The sequence below is a fragment of the Pan troglodytes genome, chromosome 16 (genome assembly GCF_028858775.2).
Source record: "Pan troglodytes isolate AG18354 chromosome 16, NHGRI_mPanTro3-v2.0_pri, whole genome shotgun sequence".
Lineage (NCBI taxonomy): Eukaryota > Metazoa > Chordata > Mammalia > Primates > Hominidae > Pan > Pan troglodytes.
The window spans coordinates 17,384,795-17,399,477 of NC_072414.2; positions in this window are offsets into that span (position 1 = coordinate 17,384,795).

Below are 14,683 nucleotides of genomic sequence, written 5' to 3' on the forward strand. Positions count from 1 at the left end.
ACACTGGATCTGTGAAAACCTGTAAATATTTACACAGAATTTGTAAAAACCTGTAAATATTTACACAGCATCTCTATACACATGTAAATATTTACACAGAATCTGTATGAACATGTATATATTTACACAGAATCTGTATGAACATGTAAATATTTACACAGAATCTGTATGAACAAATAATATTTACAAAGAATCTGAATAAACGTAAATATTTACACAGAATCTGTGTAAACATATAAATATTTACACAGGATGTGTATAAACATGTAAATATTTACACAGAATCTGTAAAAACCTGTAAATATTTACACAGAATCTGTATAAACATGTTAACATTTACACAGAATCTGTATGAACAAGTAAATATTTACACAGAATATGTATGAACATGTAAATATTTACACAGAATCTGTAGGAACATGGAAATATTTACAAAGAATCTTAATGAACATATAAATATTTACACAGAATCTGAATGAACACGTAAATATTTACACAGAATCTGTATAAACATGAAAATATTTACATAAATTCTGTAAAAACGTAAATATTTACAAAGAATCTTTATAAAACTGTAAATATTTACACAGAATCTGTACAAACACGTAAATATTTACAAAGTATCTGTATAAACCTGTAAATATTTACACAGAATCTGTAGAAACCTATAAATATTTCCACAGAATCTGTATAAACCTGTAAATATTTACACAGAATCTGTAGAAACCCGTAAATGTTTACAAAGTATCTGTGTAAACATGTTAATATTTACACAGAATTTCTATAAAAATGTAAATATTTAGATAGAATCTCTATAAACATGTAAATATATACACAGAATCTGTATAAACATGTAAATATTTACACAGAATCTGTATGAAAATGTAAATACTTACAAAGAATCTCTACGAACATGTAAATATTTACACAGAGTGTGTATGAACATGTAAATATTTACACAGAATCTGTATGAACATGTAAATATTTACAGAGAAATTGTAGGAACATGTAAATATTTACACAGAATCTGAATGAGTATGTAAATATTTACACAGGATCTGTATGAACATGTAAATATTTACACAGAATCTTTATAAACATGTAAATATTTACACAGAATCTGTATGAACAAGTAGATATTTACACAGAATCTGAACAAACATGTAAATATTTACACAGAATCTGTATAAACATGTAAATATTTACACAGAATCTGTATGAACAAGTAGATATTTACACAGAATCTGAACAAACATGTAAATATTTACACAGAATCTGTATAAACATGTAAATATTTACACAAGATGTGTATAAACACGTAAATATTTACACAAGATCTGTAAAAACCTGTAAATATTTACACAGAATGTGTATAAACGTGTAAATATTTACACAGAATCTGTATTAGCATGTAAATATTTACACAGGATCTGTATAAACATGTAAATATTTACACAGAATCTGTACAAACCGATAAATATTTACACGGAATCTGTAAAAACCTGTAAATATTTACACAGAATATGTATGAACATGTAAACGTTTACACAGAATCTGTAAGAACATGTAAATATTTACACATAATATGTAAACATAAATATTTACACAGAATCTGTATGAACATGTAAACATTTACACAGAATCTGTATGAACATGTAAATATTTATAAAGAATCTGTATGAACATGTAAATATTGACACAGAATCTGTAAAAACATGTAAATATTTACACATAATCTGTAAAAACATGTAAATATTTACATAGGATCTGTAGAAACTTTAAATATTTACCCAGAATCTGTAAAAACCTGTAAATATATACATAGAATCTGTATAAACCTGTTAATATTTACACAGAATCTGTATAAAGTGTAAATTTTTACACAGAATCTGTATAAACATATAAATATTTACAAAGAATCTTTATAAACCTGTAAATATTTACACAGAATCTGTATAAACATGTAAATATATACACAGAATCTGTATAAACGTGTTAATATTTACACACAATCCATACGAACATGTAAATATTTACACAGAATCTGTATGAACATGTAAATATTTACACAGAATTTGTGGAACATGTAAATATTTACACAAAATCTGAACGAACATGTAAATATTCACACAGAATCTGTATGAACTTGTAAATATTTACACAGAAACTGTATAAACATGCAAAAAATTACACAGAATCTGAATAAACATGTAAATATTTACACAGAATCTGTATAAACATGTAAATATTTACACAGGATCTGTATAAACAGGTAAATATTTACACAGGATATGTGATAACCTGTAAATATTTACACAGAATTTGTAAAAACCTGTAAATATTTACTCAGAATCTGTATACACATGTAATTATTTACTCAGAATCTGTATAAACATGTAAATATTTACACAGAATCTGTATGAACAAGTAGATATTTACACAGAATCTGAACAAACATGTAAATATTTACACAGAATCTGTATAAACATGTAAATATTTACACAGGATGTGTATAAACATGTAAATATTTACACAGGATCTGTAAAAACCTGTAAATATTTACACAGAATCTGTATAAACATGTAACTATTTACACAGAATGTGTATTAACATGGAAATATTTACACAGGATATGTACAAACATGTAAATATTTACACAGAATCTGTACAAACATATAAATAGTTACACAGAATCTTTAAAAACCTGTAAATATTTACACAGAATCTGTATAAACATGTTAATATTTACACAGAATGAACATGTAAATATTTACACAGAATCTGTATGAACATGTAAATGTTTACACAGAATCTGAAAGAACATGTAAATATTTAAACATAATCTGTATAAACATAAATATTTACACAGAATCTGTGTAAAAATGCAAATAATTACAAAGAATCTTTATAAACATGTAAATATTTACACAGAATCTGTAAAAACCTGTAAATATTTACACAGAATCTGAATAAATATGTAAATATTTAAACAGAATCTGTATTAACATGTGAATATTTACACAGGATCTGTATAAACATGTAAATATTTACACAGGATCTGTAAAAACCTGTAAATGTTTAAACAGAATTTGTAGAAACCTGAAAATATTTACACAGAAACTGTACACACATGTAAATATTTACACAGAATCTGTATGAACATGTAAATATTTACACAAAGTCTGCATAAAGTTGTAAATATTTACAAAGAATCTGTGTAAACATGTTAATATTCCATACGAACATGTAAATATTTAGAGAGAATCTGTATGAACATGTAAATATTTACACAAAATCTTTAGGAACATGTACATATTTACACAGATTCTGTATGAACATGTATATATTTACACAGAATCTGTATGAATATGTAAATATTTACACAGAATCTGTATGAACAAGTAAATATTTACACAGAATCTGAATAAACGTAAATATTTACACAGAATCTGTGTAAACATGTAAATATTTACACAGGATGTGTATAAACCTGTAAATATTTACACAGAATCTGTAAAAACCTGTAAATATTTACACAGAATCTGCATAAACATGTTAACATTTACACAGAATCTGTATTAACATGTAAATGTTTACACAGAATCTGTAAGAACATGGAAACGTTTAAACATAATCTGTATAATCATAAATATTTACACAGAATCTGTGTAAACATGCAAATAATTACACAGAATCTGTATAAACATGTAAATATTTACACAGAATCTGCAAAAACCTGTAAATATTTACACAAAATGTGAATAAACATGTAAATATTTAAACAGAATCTGTATAAACATGTAAATATTTACACAGGATCTGTATAAACATGTAAATATTTACACAGGATCTGTAAAAACCTGTGAATATTTACACAGAATTTGTAGAAACCTGAAAATATTTACACAGAATCTGTACACATGTAAATATTTACACAGAATCTGTATGAACATGTATATATTTACACAGAATCTGTAAGAACATGTAAATATTTACACAGTATCTGTATACACAAGTAAATATTTGCACAGAATCTGTATGAACATGTAAATATTTACACTGAATCTGAATGACCATGTAAATATTTACAAAAAATATGTATAAACATGTAAATATTTACACAGAATCTGTAAAAACCTGTAAATATTTACACAGAATCTGTATAAACATGGAAATATTTACACAGAATCTGCATAAACATGTAAATATTTACACAGGATCAGTATAAACATGTAAATATTTACACAGGATCTCTACAAACCAGTAAATATTTACACAGAATCTGGAAAAACCTGTAAATATTTACACAGAATCTGTATAAACATGTTAATATTTACATAGAATCTGTATGAACATGTGAATATTTACACAGAATCTGAATGAACATGTAAATATTTACACAGAATCTGTATAAACATGTAAATATTCACAAAAAATCTGTATGAACATGTAAATATTTCCAAAGATCTGCATAAACACGTAAATATTAACACAGTGTCTGTATAAACATGTAAATATTTACACAGTATCTGTATAAACCTGTAAATATTTACACAGAATCTGTATAAACCTATAAATATTTACACAGAATCTGTATTAACCTGTAAATATTTACACAGAATCTGAACGAACCTGTAAATATTTACACCAAATCTCTATAAACCTGTAAATATTTACAAAGAATCTGTATAAACATGTAAATATTTACACAGGATCTGGATGAACATGTAAATATTTACACAGAATCTGCATAGACATGTAAATATTTACACAGAATCTGCATAAAGTTGTAAATATTTACAAAGTATCTGTGTAAACATGTTAATACTCTTTACGAACATGTAAATATTTACACAGAATCTGTATGAACATGTAAATATTTACACAAAATCTGTAGGAACATGTACGTATTGACACAGAATCTGAATGAAAATGTACATATTTACACAGAATCTGTATGAACATGTAAATATTTACACAGAATCTGTATCAACAGGTAAATATTTACATAAAATCCGTATAAACGTAAATATTTACACAAAATCTGTATAAACATGCAAATAATTACACAGAATCTGTATAAACATGTAAATATTTACACAGAATCTGTAAAAACCCGTTAATATTTCCACAGAATCTCTATAAACCTGTAAATACTTACACAGAATCTGTATAAAGCTGTAAATATTTACACAGAATCTGTAGAAACATGTAAATATTTACACAGAATCTGTAAAAACATGTAAATATTTACACAGAATCTGAATAAACATGTAAATATTTACACAGTATCTGTATAAACATGTAAATATTTACACAGGATCTGTATAAACATGTAAATATTTACACAGAATCTTTATGAACACGTATATATTTACACAGAATCTGTATGAACATGTAAATATTTACATAGAATCTGTATGAACAAGTAAATATTTACACAGAATCTGAATAAACGTAAATATTTACACAGAATCTGTATAAACATATAAATATTTACACAGGATGTGTATAAACATGTAAATATTTACACAGGATCTGTAAAATACTGTAAATATTTACACAGAATGTATATAAACGTGTAAATATTTACACAGAATCTGTATAAGCATGTAAATATTTACACAGTATCTGTATAAACATGTAAATATTTACACAGAATCTGTACAAACCTATAAATATTTACACAGAATCTGTAAAAAACTGTAAATATATACACAGAATCTGTATAAACTTGTTAATATTTACACAGAATCTGTATGAAGATGTAAATATTTACACAGAATCTGTATGAACATGTAAATGTTTACACAGAATATGTAAGAACATGTAAATATTTACACATAATCTGTATAAACATAAATATTTACACAGAATCTGTATGAACAAGTAGATATTTACACAGAATCTGAACAAACATGTAAATATTTACACAGAATCTGTGTAAACATGTAAATATTTACACAGAATCTGTACAAACATATAAATATTTACACAGAATCTGTGAAAACCTGTAAATATTTATACACAATCTGTATAAACATTTTAATATTTACACAGAATGAACATGTAAATATTTACACAGAATCTGTATGAACATGTAAATGTTTACACAGAATCTCTAAGAACATGTAAATACTTAAACATAATCTGTATAAACATAAATATTTACACAGAATCTGTGTAAACATGCAAATAACTACACAGAATCTGTATAACCATGTAAATATTTTCACAGAATATGTAAAAACCTGTAAAGATTTACACAGAATCTGAATAAACATGTAAATATTCAAACAGAATCTGTATAAACATGTAAATATTTAACAGGATCTGTATAAACATGTAAATATTTACACAGGATCTGTGAAAACCTGTAAATATTTACACAGAATTTGTAGAAACCTGAAAATATTTACACAGAATCTGTATACACATGTAAATATTTACACAGAATCTGTATGAACATGTATATATTTACACAGAATCTGTATGAACATGTAAATATTTACACAGTATCTGTATATACAAGTAAATATTTACACAGAATCTGTATGAACATGTCAATATTTACACTGAATCTGTATGAATATGTAAATATTTACAAAGAATCTGTATAAACATGTTAATATTTACACATAATCTGAATAAACATAAATATTTACACAGAATCTGTATGAACATGTAAATAGTTACACAGAATCTGTATGAACATGTAAATATTTATAAAGAATCTGTATGAACATGTAAATATTTACACAGAATCTGTAAGAACATGTAAATATTTACACCGAATCTGTAAAAACATGTAAATATTTACACATAATCTGTAAAAACATGTAAATATTTACACAGAATCTGAATAAACCTGTAAATATTTAAACAGAATCTGTACAAACATGTAAATATTTACATAGGATCTGTATAAACTTGTAAATATTTACCAAGAATCTGTAAAAACCTGTATATATATACATAGAATCTGTGTAAACCTGTTAATATTTACATAGAATCTGTATAAACCTGTAAATTCTTACACAGAATCTGTATAAACCTGTAAATATTTACACCAAATCTCTATAAATCTGTAAATATTTACACAGGATCTTTATAAACATGCAAATACTTACAAAGAATTTGTATAAACGTAAATATTTACACAGAATCTCTAAAAATCTGTATATATTTACACAGAATCTGTATACACATGTAAATATTTACACAGAATCTGAATAAATTGTAAATATTTATAAAGGATCTGTATAAACATGTAAATATTTACACAGGATCTGTAGAAACCTGTAAATGTTTACACAGAATCTGTAAAAACCTGTAAATATTTACACAGAATCTGTATAAACATGTTAACATTTACACAGAATCTGTATGAAGATGTAAATGCTTACACAGGATCAGTATAAACATGTAAATATTTACACAGGAGCTCTACAAACCAGTAAATATTTACACAGAATCTGTAAAAACCTGTAAATATTTACACAGAATCTGTATAAACATGTTAATATTTACATAGAATCTGTATGAACATGTGAATATTTACACAGAATATGAATGAACATGTAAATATTTACACAGAATCTGTATAAACATGTAAATATTCACAAAAAATCTGTATAAACATGTAAATATTTCCAAAGATCTGTATAAACACGTAAATATTAACACAGTGTCTGTATAAACATGTAAATATTTACACAGTATCTGTATAAACCTGTAAATATTTACACAGAATCTGTATAAACCTATAAATATTTACACAGAATCTGTATTAACCTGTAAATATTTACACAGAATCTGAACGAACCTGTAAATATTTACACCAAATCTCTATAAACCTGTAAATATTTACAAAGAATCTGTATAAACATGTAAATATTTACACAGGATCTGGATGAACATGTAAATATTTACACAGAATCTGTATAAACATGTAAATATTTACACAGAATCTGCATAAAGTTGTAAATATTTACAAAGTATCTGTGTAAACATGCTAATACTCTTTACGAACATGTAAATATTTACAAAGAATCTGTATGAACATGTAAATAATTACACAAAATCTGTAGGAACATGTACGTATTGACACAGAATCTGAATGAAAATGTACATATTTACACAGAATCTGTATGAACATGTAAATATTTACACAGAATCTGTATCAACAGGTAAATATTTACATAAAATCTGTATAAACGTAAATATTTACACAAAATCTGTATAAACATGCAAATAATTACACAGAATCTGTATAAACATGTAAATATTTACACAGAATTTGTAAAAACCTGTTAATATTTCCACAGAATCTCTATAAACCTGTAAATACTTACACAGAATCTGTATAAAGCTGTAAATATTTACACAGAATCTGTAGAAACATGCAAATATTTACACAGAATCTGTAAAAACATGTAAATATTTACACAGAATCTGAATAAACATGTAAATATTTACACAACATCTGTATAAACATGTAAATATTTACACAGGATCTGTATAAACATGTAAATATTTACACAGAATCTTTATGAACACGTATATATTTACACAGAATCTGTATGAACCTGTAAATATTTACATAGAATCTGTATGAACAAGTAAATATTTACACAGAATCTGAATAAACGTAAATATTTACACAGAATCTGTATAAACATATAAATATTTACACAGGATGTGTATAAACATGTAAATATTTACACAGGATCTGTAAAAAACTGTAAATATTTACACAGAATGTATATAAACGTGTAAATATTTACACAGAATCTGTATAAGCATGTAAATATTTACACAGGATCTGTATAAACATGTAAATATTTACACAGAATCTGTACAAACCTATAAATATTTACACAGAATCTGTAAAAACCTGTAAATATATACACAGAATCTGTATAAACTTGTTGATATTTACACAGAATCTGTATGAAGATGTAAATATTTACACAGAATCTGTATGAACATGTAAATTTTTACACAGAATCTGTAAGAACATGTAAATATTTACACATAATCTGCATAACATAAATATTTACACAGAATCTGTATGAACAAGTAGATATTTACACCGAATCTGAACAAACATGTAAATATTTACACAGAATCTGTATAAACATGTAAATATTTACACAGAATCTTTACAAACATAAATATTTACACAGAATCTGTGAAAACCTGTAAATATTTATACACAATCTGTATAAACATTTTAATATTTACACCGAATGAACATGTAAATATTTACACAGAATCTGTATGAACATGTAAATGTTTACACAGAATCTCTAAGAACATGTAAATACTTAAACATAATCTGTATAAACATAAATATTTACACAGAATCTGTAAAAACTTGTAAATATTTACACAGAATCTATACGAACATGTAAATATTTACACAGAATCTGTATAAACATGTAAATATTTACACAGAATCTGTATAAACATGTAAATATTTACACAGAATCTGAATAAACATGTAAATATTTAAACAGAATCTGTATAAACATGTAAATATTTACACACGATCTTTATAAACATGTAAATATTTACACAGGATCTGTAAAAACCTGAAAATATTTACATAGAATTTGTAAAAACCTGTAAATACTTACACAGAATGTGTATACACATGTAAATATTTACACAGAATCTATACGAACATGAAAATATTTACACAGAATCTGTATGAACATGTTAATATTTACACAGAATCTGTAAAACATGTAAATATTTACACAGAATCTGTAGGAACATGTAAATATTTACACAGAAATAACATGAACATGTAAATATTTACACAAAATCTGAATGAACATGTAAATATTTACACAGAATCTGTATAAACATGTAAATATTTACACAGAATCTGTAAAAACACGTAAATATTTACAAAGTATCTGTATAAACCAGTAAATATTTACACAGAATTTGTAGAAACCTATAAATATTTCCACAGAATCTGTATAAACCTGTAAATATTTAAACAGAATCTGTAGAAACCTGTAAATGTTTACAAAGAATCTTTGTAAACATGTTAATATTTACGCAGAATTTCTATAAACATGTAAATATATACACAGAATCTGTATAAACATGTTAATATTTACACAGAATCTGTATAAACATGAAAATATTTACGCAGAATCTGTATGAACATGTAAATATTTACGCATAATCTGTATAAACATAAATTTTTATACAGAATCTGTGTAAACATGCAAATAACTACACAGAATCTGCTTAAACATGTCAATATTTACAGAGAATCTGTAAAAACCTGTAAATATTTACACGCTGTCTGTATAAACATGTTAATATTTACACAGAATATGTATGAACATGTAAATATTTACACAGAATCTGTTTGAATATGTAAATATTTACACAGAATCTGTATGAACATGTAAATATTTACACAGAATGTGTATCAACAAATAAAGATTTACACAGAATCCTGTATCAACATGTAAATACACAGAATCTGTATCAACATATAAATATTAACACAGAATCTGTATAAGGAAACATGAAAATATTTACACAGAATCTGTATAAACATGTAAATGTTTACACAGAATCTGTAAAAACATGTAAATATTTACACAGAATCTGTATAAACATGTAAATATTTACATAGATTCTGTATAAACACATACATATTTACACAGAATCTGTGAAAACATGTAAATATTTACACAGAATCTTTATAAACCTGTAAATATTTACACAGGATCTGTATAAACCTATAAATATTTACACAGAATCTGAATAAACCTGTAAATATTTACACAGAATCCGTATAAACATGTAAATATTTACACAGAATCTGCATAAACACGTAAATATCTACTCAGTATCTGTACAAACATGTAAACATTTATACAGTATCTGTATGATCATCTAAATATTTACACAGTCTGTATAAACATGTAAATATTTACACAGAATCTTTATAAACCTGTAAATATTTACACAGGATCTGTAAAAATCTATAAATATTTACACAAAATCTGAATAAACCTGTAAATATTAACACAGAATCAGTAAAAACCTCTAAATATTTACACAGGAGCTGTATAAACATGTAAATATTTACACAGAATCTGAATGAACATGTAAACATTTACACAGAATCTGTATAAACATGTAAATATTTACACAGCATCAGTATAAAGATGTAAATATTTACAGAGAATTAGTATAAAGATGTATACATTTACCCAATCTGTATAAACATGTAAATATTTACACAGAATCTGTAAAAACCTGTATATATTTACACAGAATCTGTATAAAGACGTACATATTTACACAGAATCTTTAAGAACATGTAAATATTTACACAGAATCTGTATGAACAAGTCAACATTTACACAGAATTTGTATGAACATGTAAATATTTACACAGAATCTGTATCAACATGTAAATATTTACACAGAATCTGAATCAACATGTAAATATTTACACAGAATCTGAATCAACATGTAAATATTTACACAGAATCTGTATAAAGAAACATGTAAATATTTACACAGAATCTGTATAAACATGTAAATATTTACAGAATCTGTATAAACATGTAAATACACAGAATCTGTATGAACATGAAAATATTTATACAGAATCTGTATAAACATGTAAATATTTACACAGAATCTTTATAAACCTGTAAATATTTACACAGGATCTGCATAAACGTGTAAATATTTACACAGAATCTGTATAAACTTGTAAATATTTACACAGAATCTTTATAAACCTGTAAATATTTACACAGAATCTGTATAAACATGTAAATATTTACACAAAATATGTATGAACATGTAAATATTTACGCAGAATGTGTATCAACATGTAAATATTTACACAGAATATGTATCAACATGTAAATATTTACACAGAATCTGTATCAACATACAAATATTTAATGCGAATCTGTATAAAGAATCATGAAAATATTTACACAGAATCTGTATAAACATGTAAATATTTACACAGAATCTGCATCAACATGTAAATATTTACACAGAATCTGTACAAACATGTAAATATTTACACAGAAAATGTATAAACATGTAAATATTTACGCCGAATCTGTATAAACATGTAAAGATTTACACAGAATCTGTATAAACATGTAAATATTTACACATAATCTGCATAAACCTGTAAATATTTACACAGAATCTGTAAACACCTGTAAATGTTTACACAGAATTTGTAAAAACCTGTAAATGTTTACACAGTATCTGTATAAACCTGTAAATATTTACACAGAAACTGTATAAACATGTAAATATTTGCACATAATCTGTATTAAGATGTAAATACACAGAATTTGTAGCAACATGTAAATATTTACACAGAATCTCTATCAACATATAAATATTTACACAGAATCTGTATAAACATGTAAATATGTACACAAAACCTATATAAACATGTAAATATTTACACAGAATCAGTATAAACCTGTAAATATTTACACAGAACCTGTATAAACATGTAAATATTTACACAGAATCTGTATAAACATATAAATATTTACACGGAAACTGTATAAACATGTATATATTTATGCAGAATCTGTATAAACATGTAAATATTTACACAGAACCTTTATAAACCTGTAAATCTTTACACAGAATCTGTATAAACCTGTAAATATTTACACAGAATCTGTATAAACCTGCAAATATTTACACATAATCTGTATAAATCTGTAAATATTTACAAAGAATCTGTAAAAACCAGTAAACATTTACACAGAATCTGTAAAAACCTGTAAATGTTTAAAGAGAATCTGTATGAACCTGTAAATGTTTACACAGAATCTGTATGAACATGTAAATGTTTACAAAGGATCTGTATGAACATGTAAATATTTACACAGAATCTGTATAAACCTGTAAACATTTACACAGAATCTGTATAAACCTGGCAATATTTACACAGAGTCTGTAAACACCTGTAAATGTTTACAAAGAATCTGTAAAAACCTGTAAATGTTTACACAGAATCTGTATAAACCTGTAAATGTTTACAAAGAATCTGTGTGAACTTGTAAATGTTTACACAGGATCTGTAAGAATATGTAAATGTTTACACAGGATCTGTATGAACATGTAAATATTTACACGGGATCTGTATAAACATGTAAATATTTACAGAGAATCTGCATAAACTTGTAAATACATAGAATCTGTATAAACATGTAAATATTTACTCAGTATCAGTATAAACATATAAATATTTATGCAGAACCGTTATGAACATTTAAATATTTACACAGAATCTGTATAAACTTTAAAATACTTACATAGAATCTGTATAAACATGTAAATATTTACCCAGTATCTGTATAAACATGTAAATATTTATACCGAATCGTTATGAACATGTAAATATTTACACAGAATCTTTATGAACATGTAAATATTTACACAGAATCTGTAAAAACCTCTAAATATTTACACAGAATCTGTATAAACCTGTAAATATTTACACAGAATCAGTAGAAAGATGTAAATATTTACACAGAGTCAGAATAAAGATGTAATTATTTACACAGAATCTGTATAAACAAGTAAATATTTACACAGAATCTGTAAAAACCTGTAAAGATTTACACAGAATCTGTATAAAGACGTCTATATTTACACAGAACCTGTATAAACATGTACATATTTACAGAGAATCTGTATAAACATGTAAACATTTACAGTGAATCTGTATAAACATGTAAATATTTACACAGAATCTGTATATACCTGTAAATATATACACAGAATCTGTATAAACATGTAAATATTTACACAGAATCTGTATAAACCTGTAAATATTTACACATAATCTGTATAAACCTGTATATATTTATACAGAATCTGTGAAAACCTAAAAATATTTACACAGAATCCGTAAACACATGTAAATGTTTACACAGAATGTCTAAAAACCTGCAAATATTTCCACAGAATCTGTATGAACATCTAAATGTTTACACAGGGTCTGTATGAACATGTAAATATTTACACAGAATCTGCATGAACATGTAAATATTTACACAGAATCTGTATGAACATGTAAATATTTACACAGAATCTTTATGAACCTGTAAATATTTACACAGAATCTGTATGAACATGTAAATATTTACACAGAATCTGTAAAAACCTGTAAATATTTACACAGAATCTGTATAAACATATAAATATGTACACTGAATCTGAATAAACATGAAAATATTTACACAGAATCCGTATAAACATGTAAATATTTACACAGAATCTGTATAAACCTGTAAATATTTACACAGAATCTGTATAAACCTGTAAATATATACACAGAATCTGTAAACACCAGTAAATGATTACACAGAATCTCTAAAAACATGTAAATGTTTACAAAGAATCTGTATAAACCTGTAAATGGTTACACAGAATCTGAATGAACAAGTAAATGTTTACATAGTATCTGTATGAACATATAAATGTTTGCACAGGATCTGTATGAACATGTAAATATTTACACAGAATCTGTATAAACCAGTAAATATTTACACAGAATCTGTATAAACCTGTAAATATTTACACAGAATCCCTATAAACATGTAAATATGTACACAGAATCTGTATAAACATATAAATACTTACA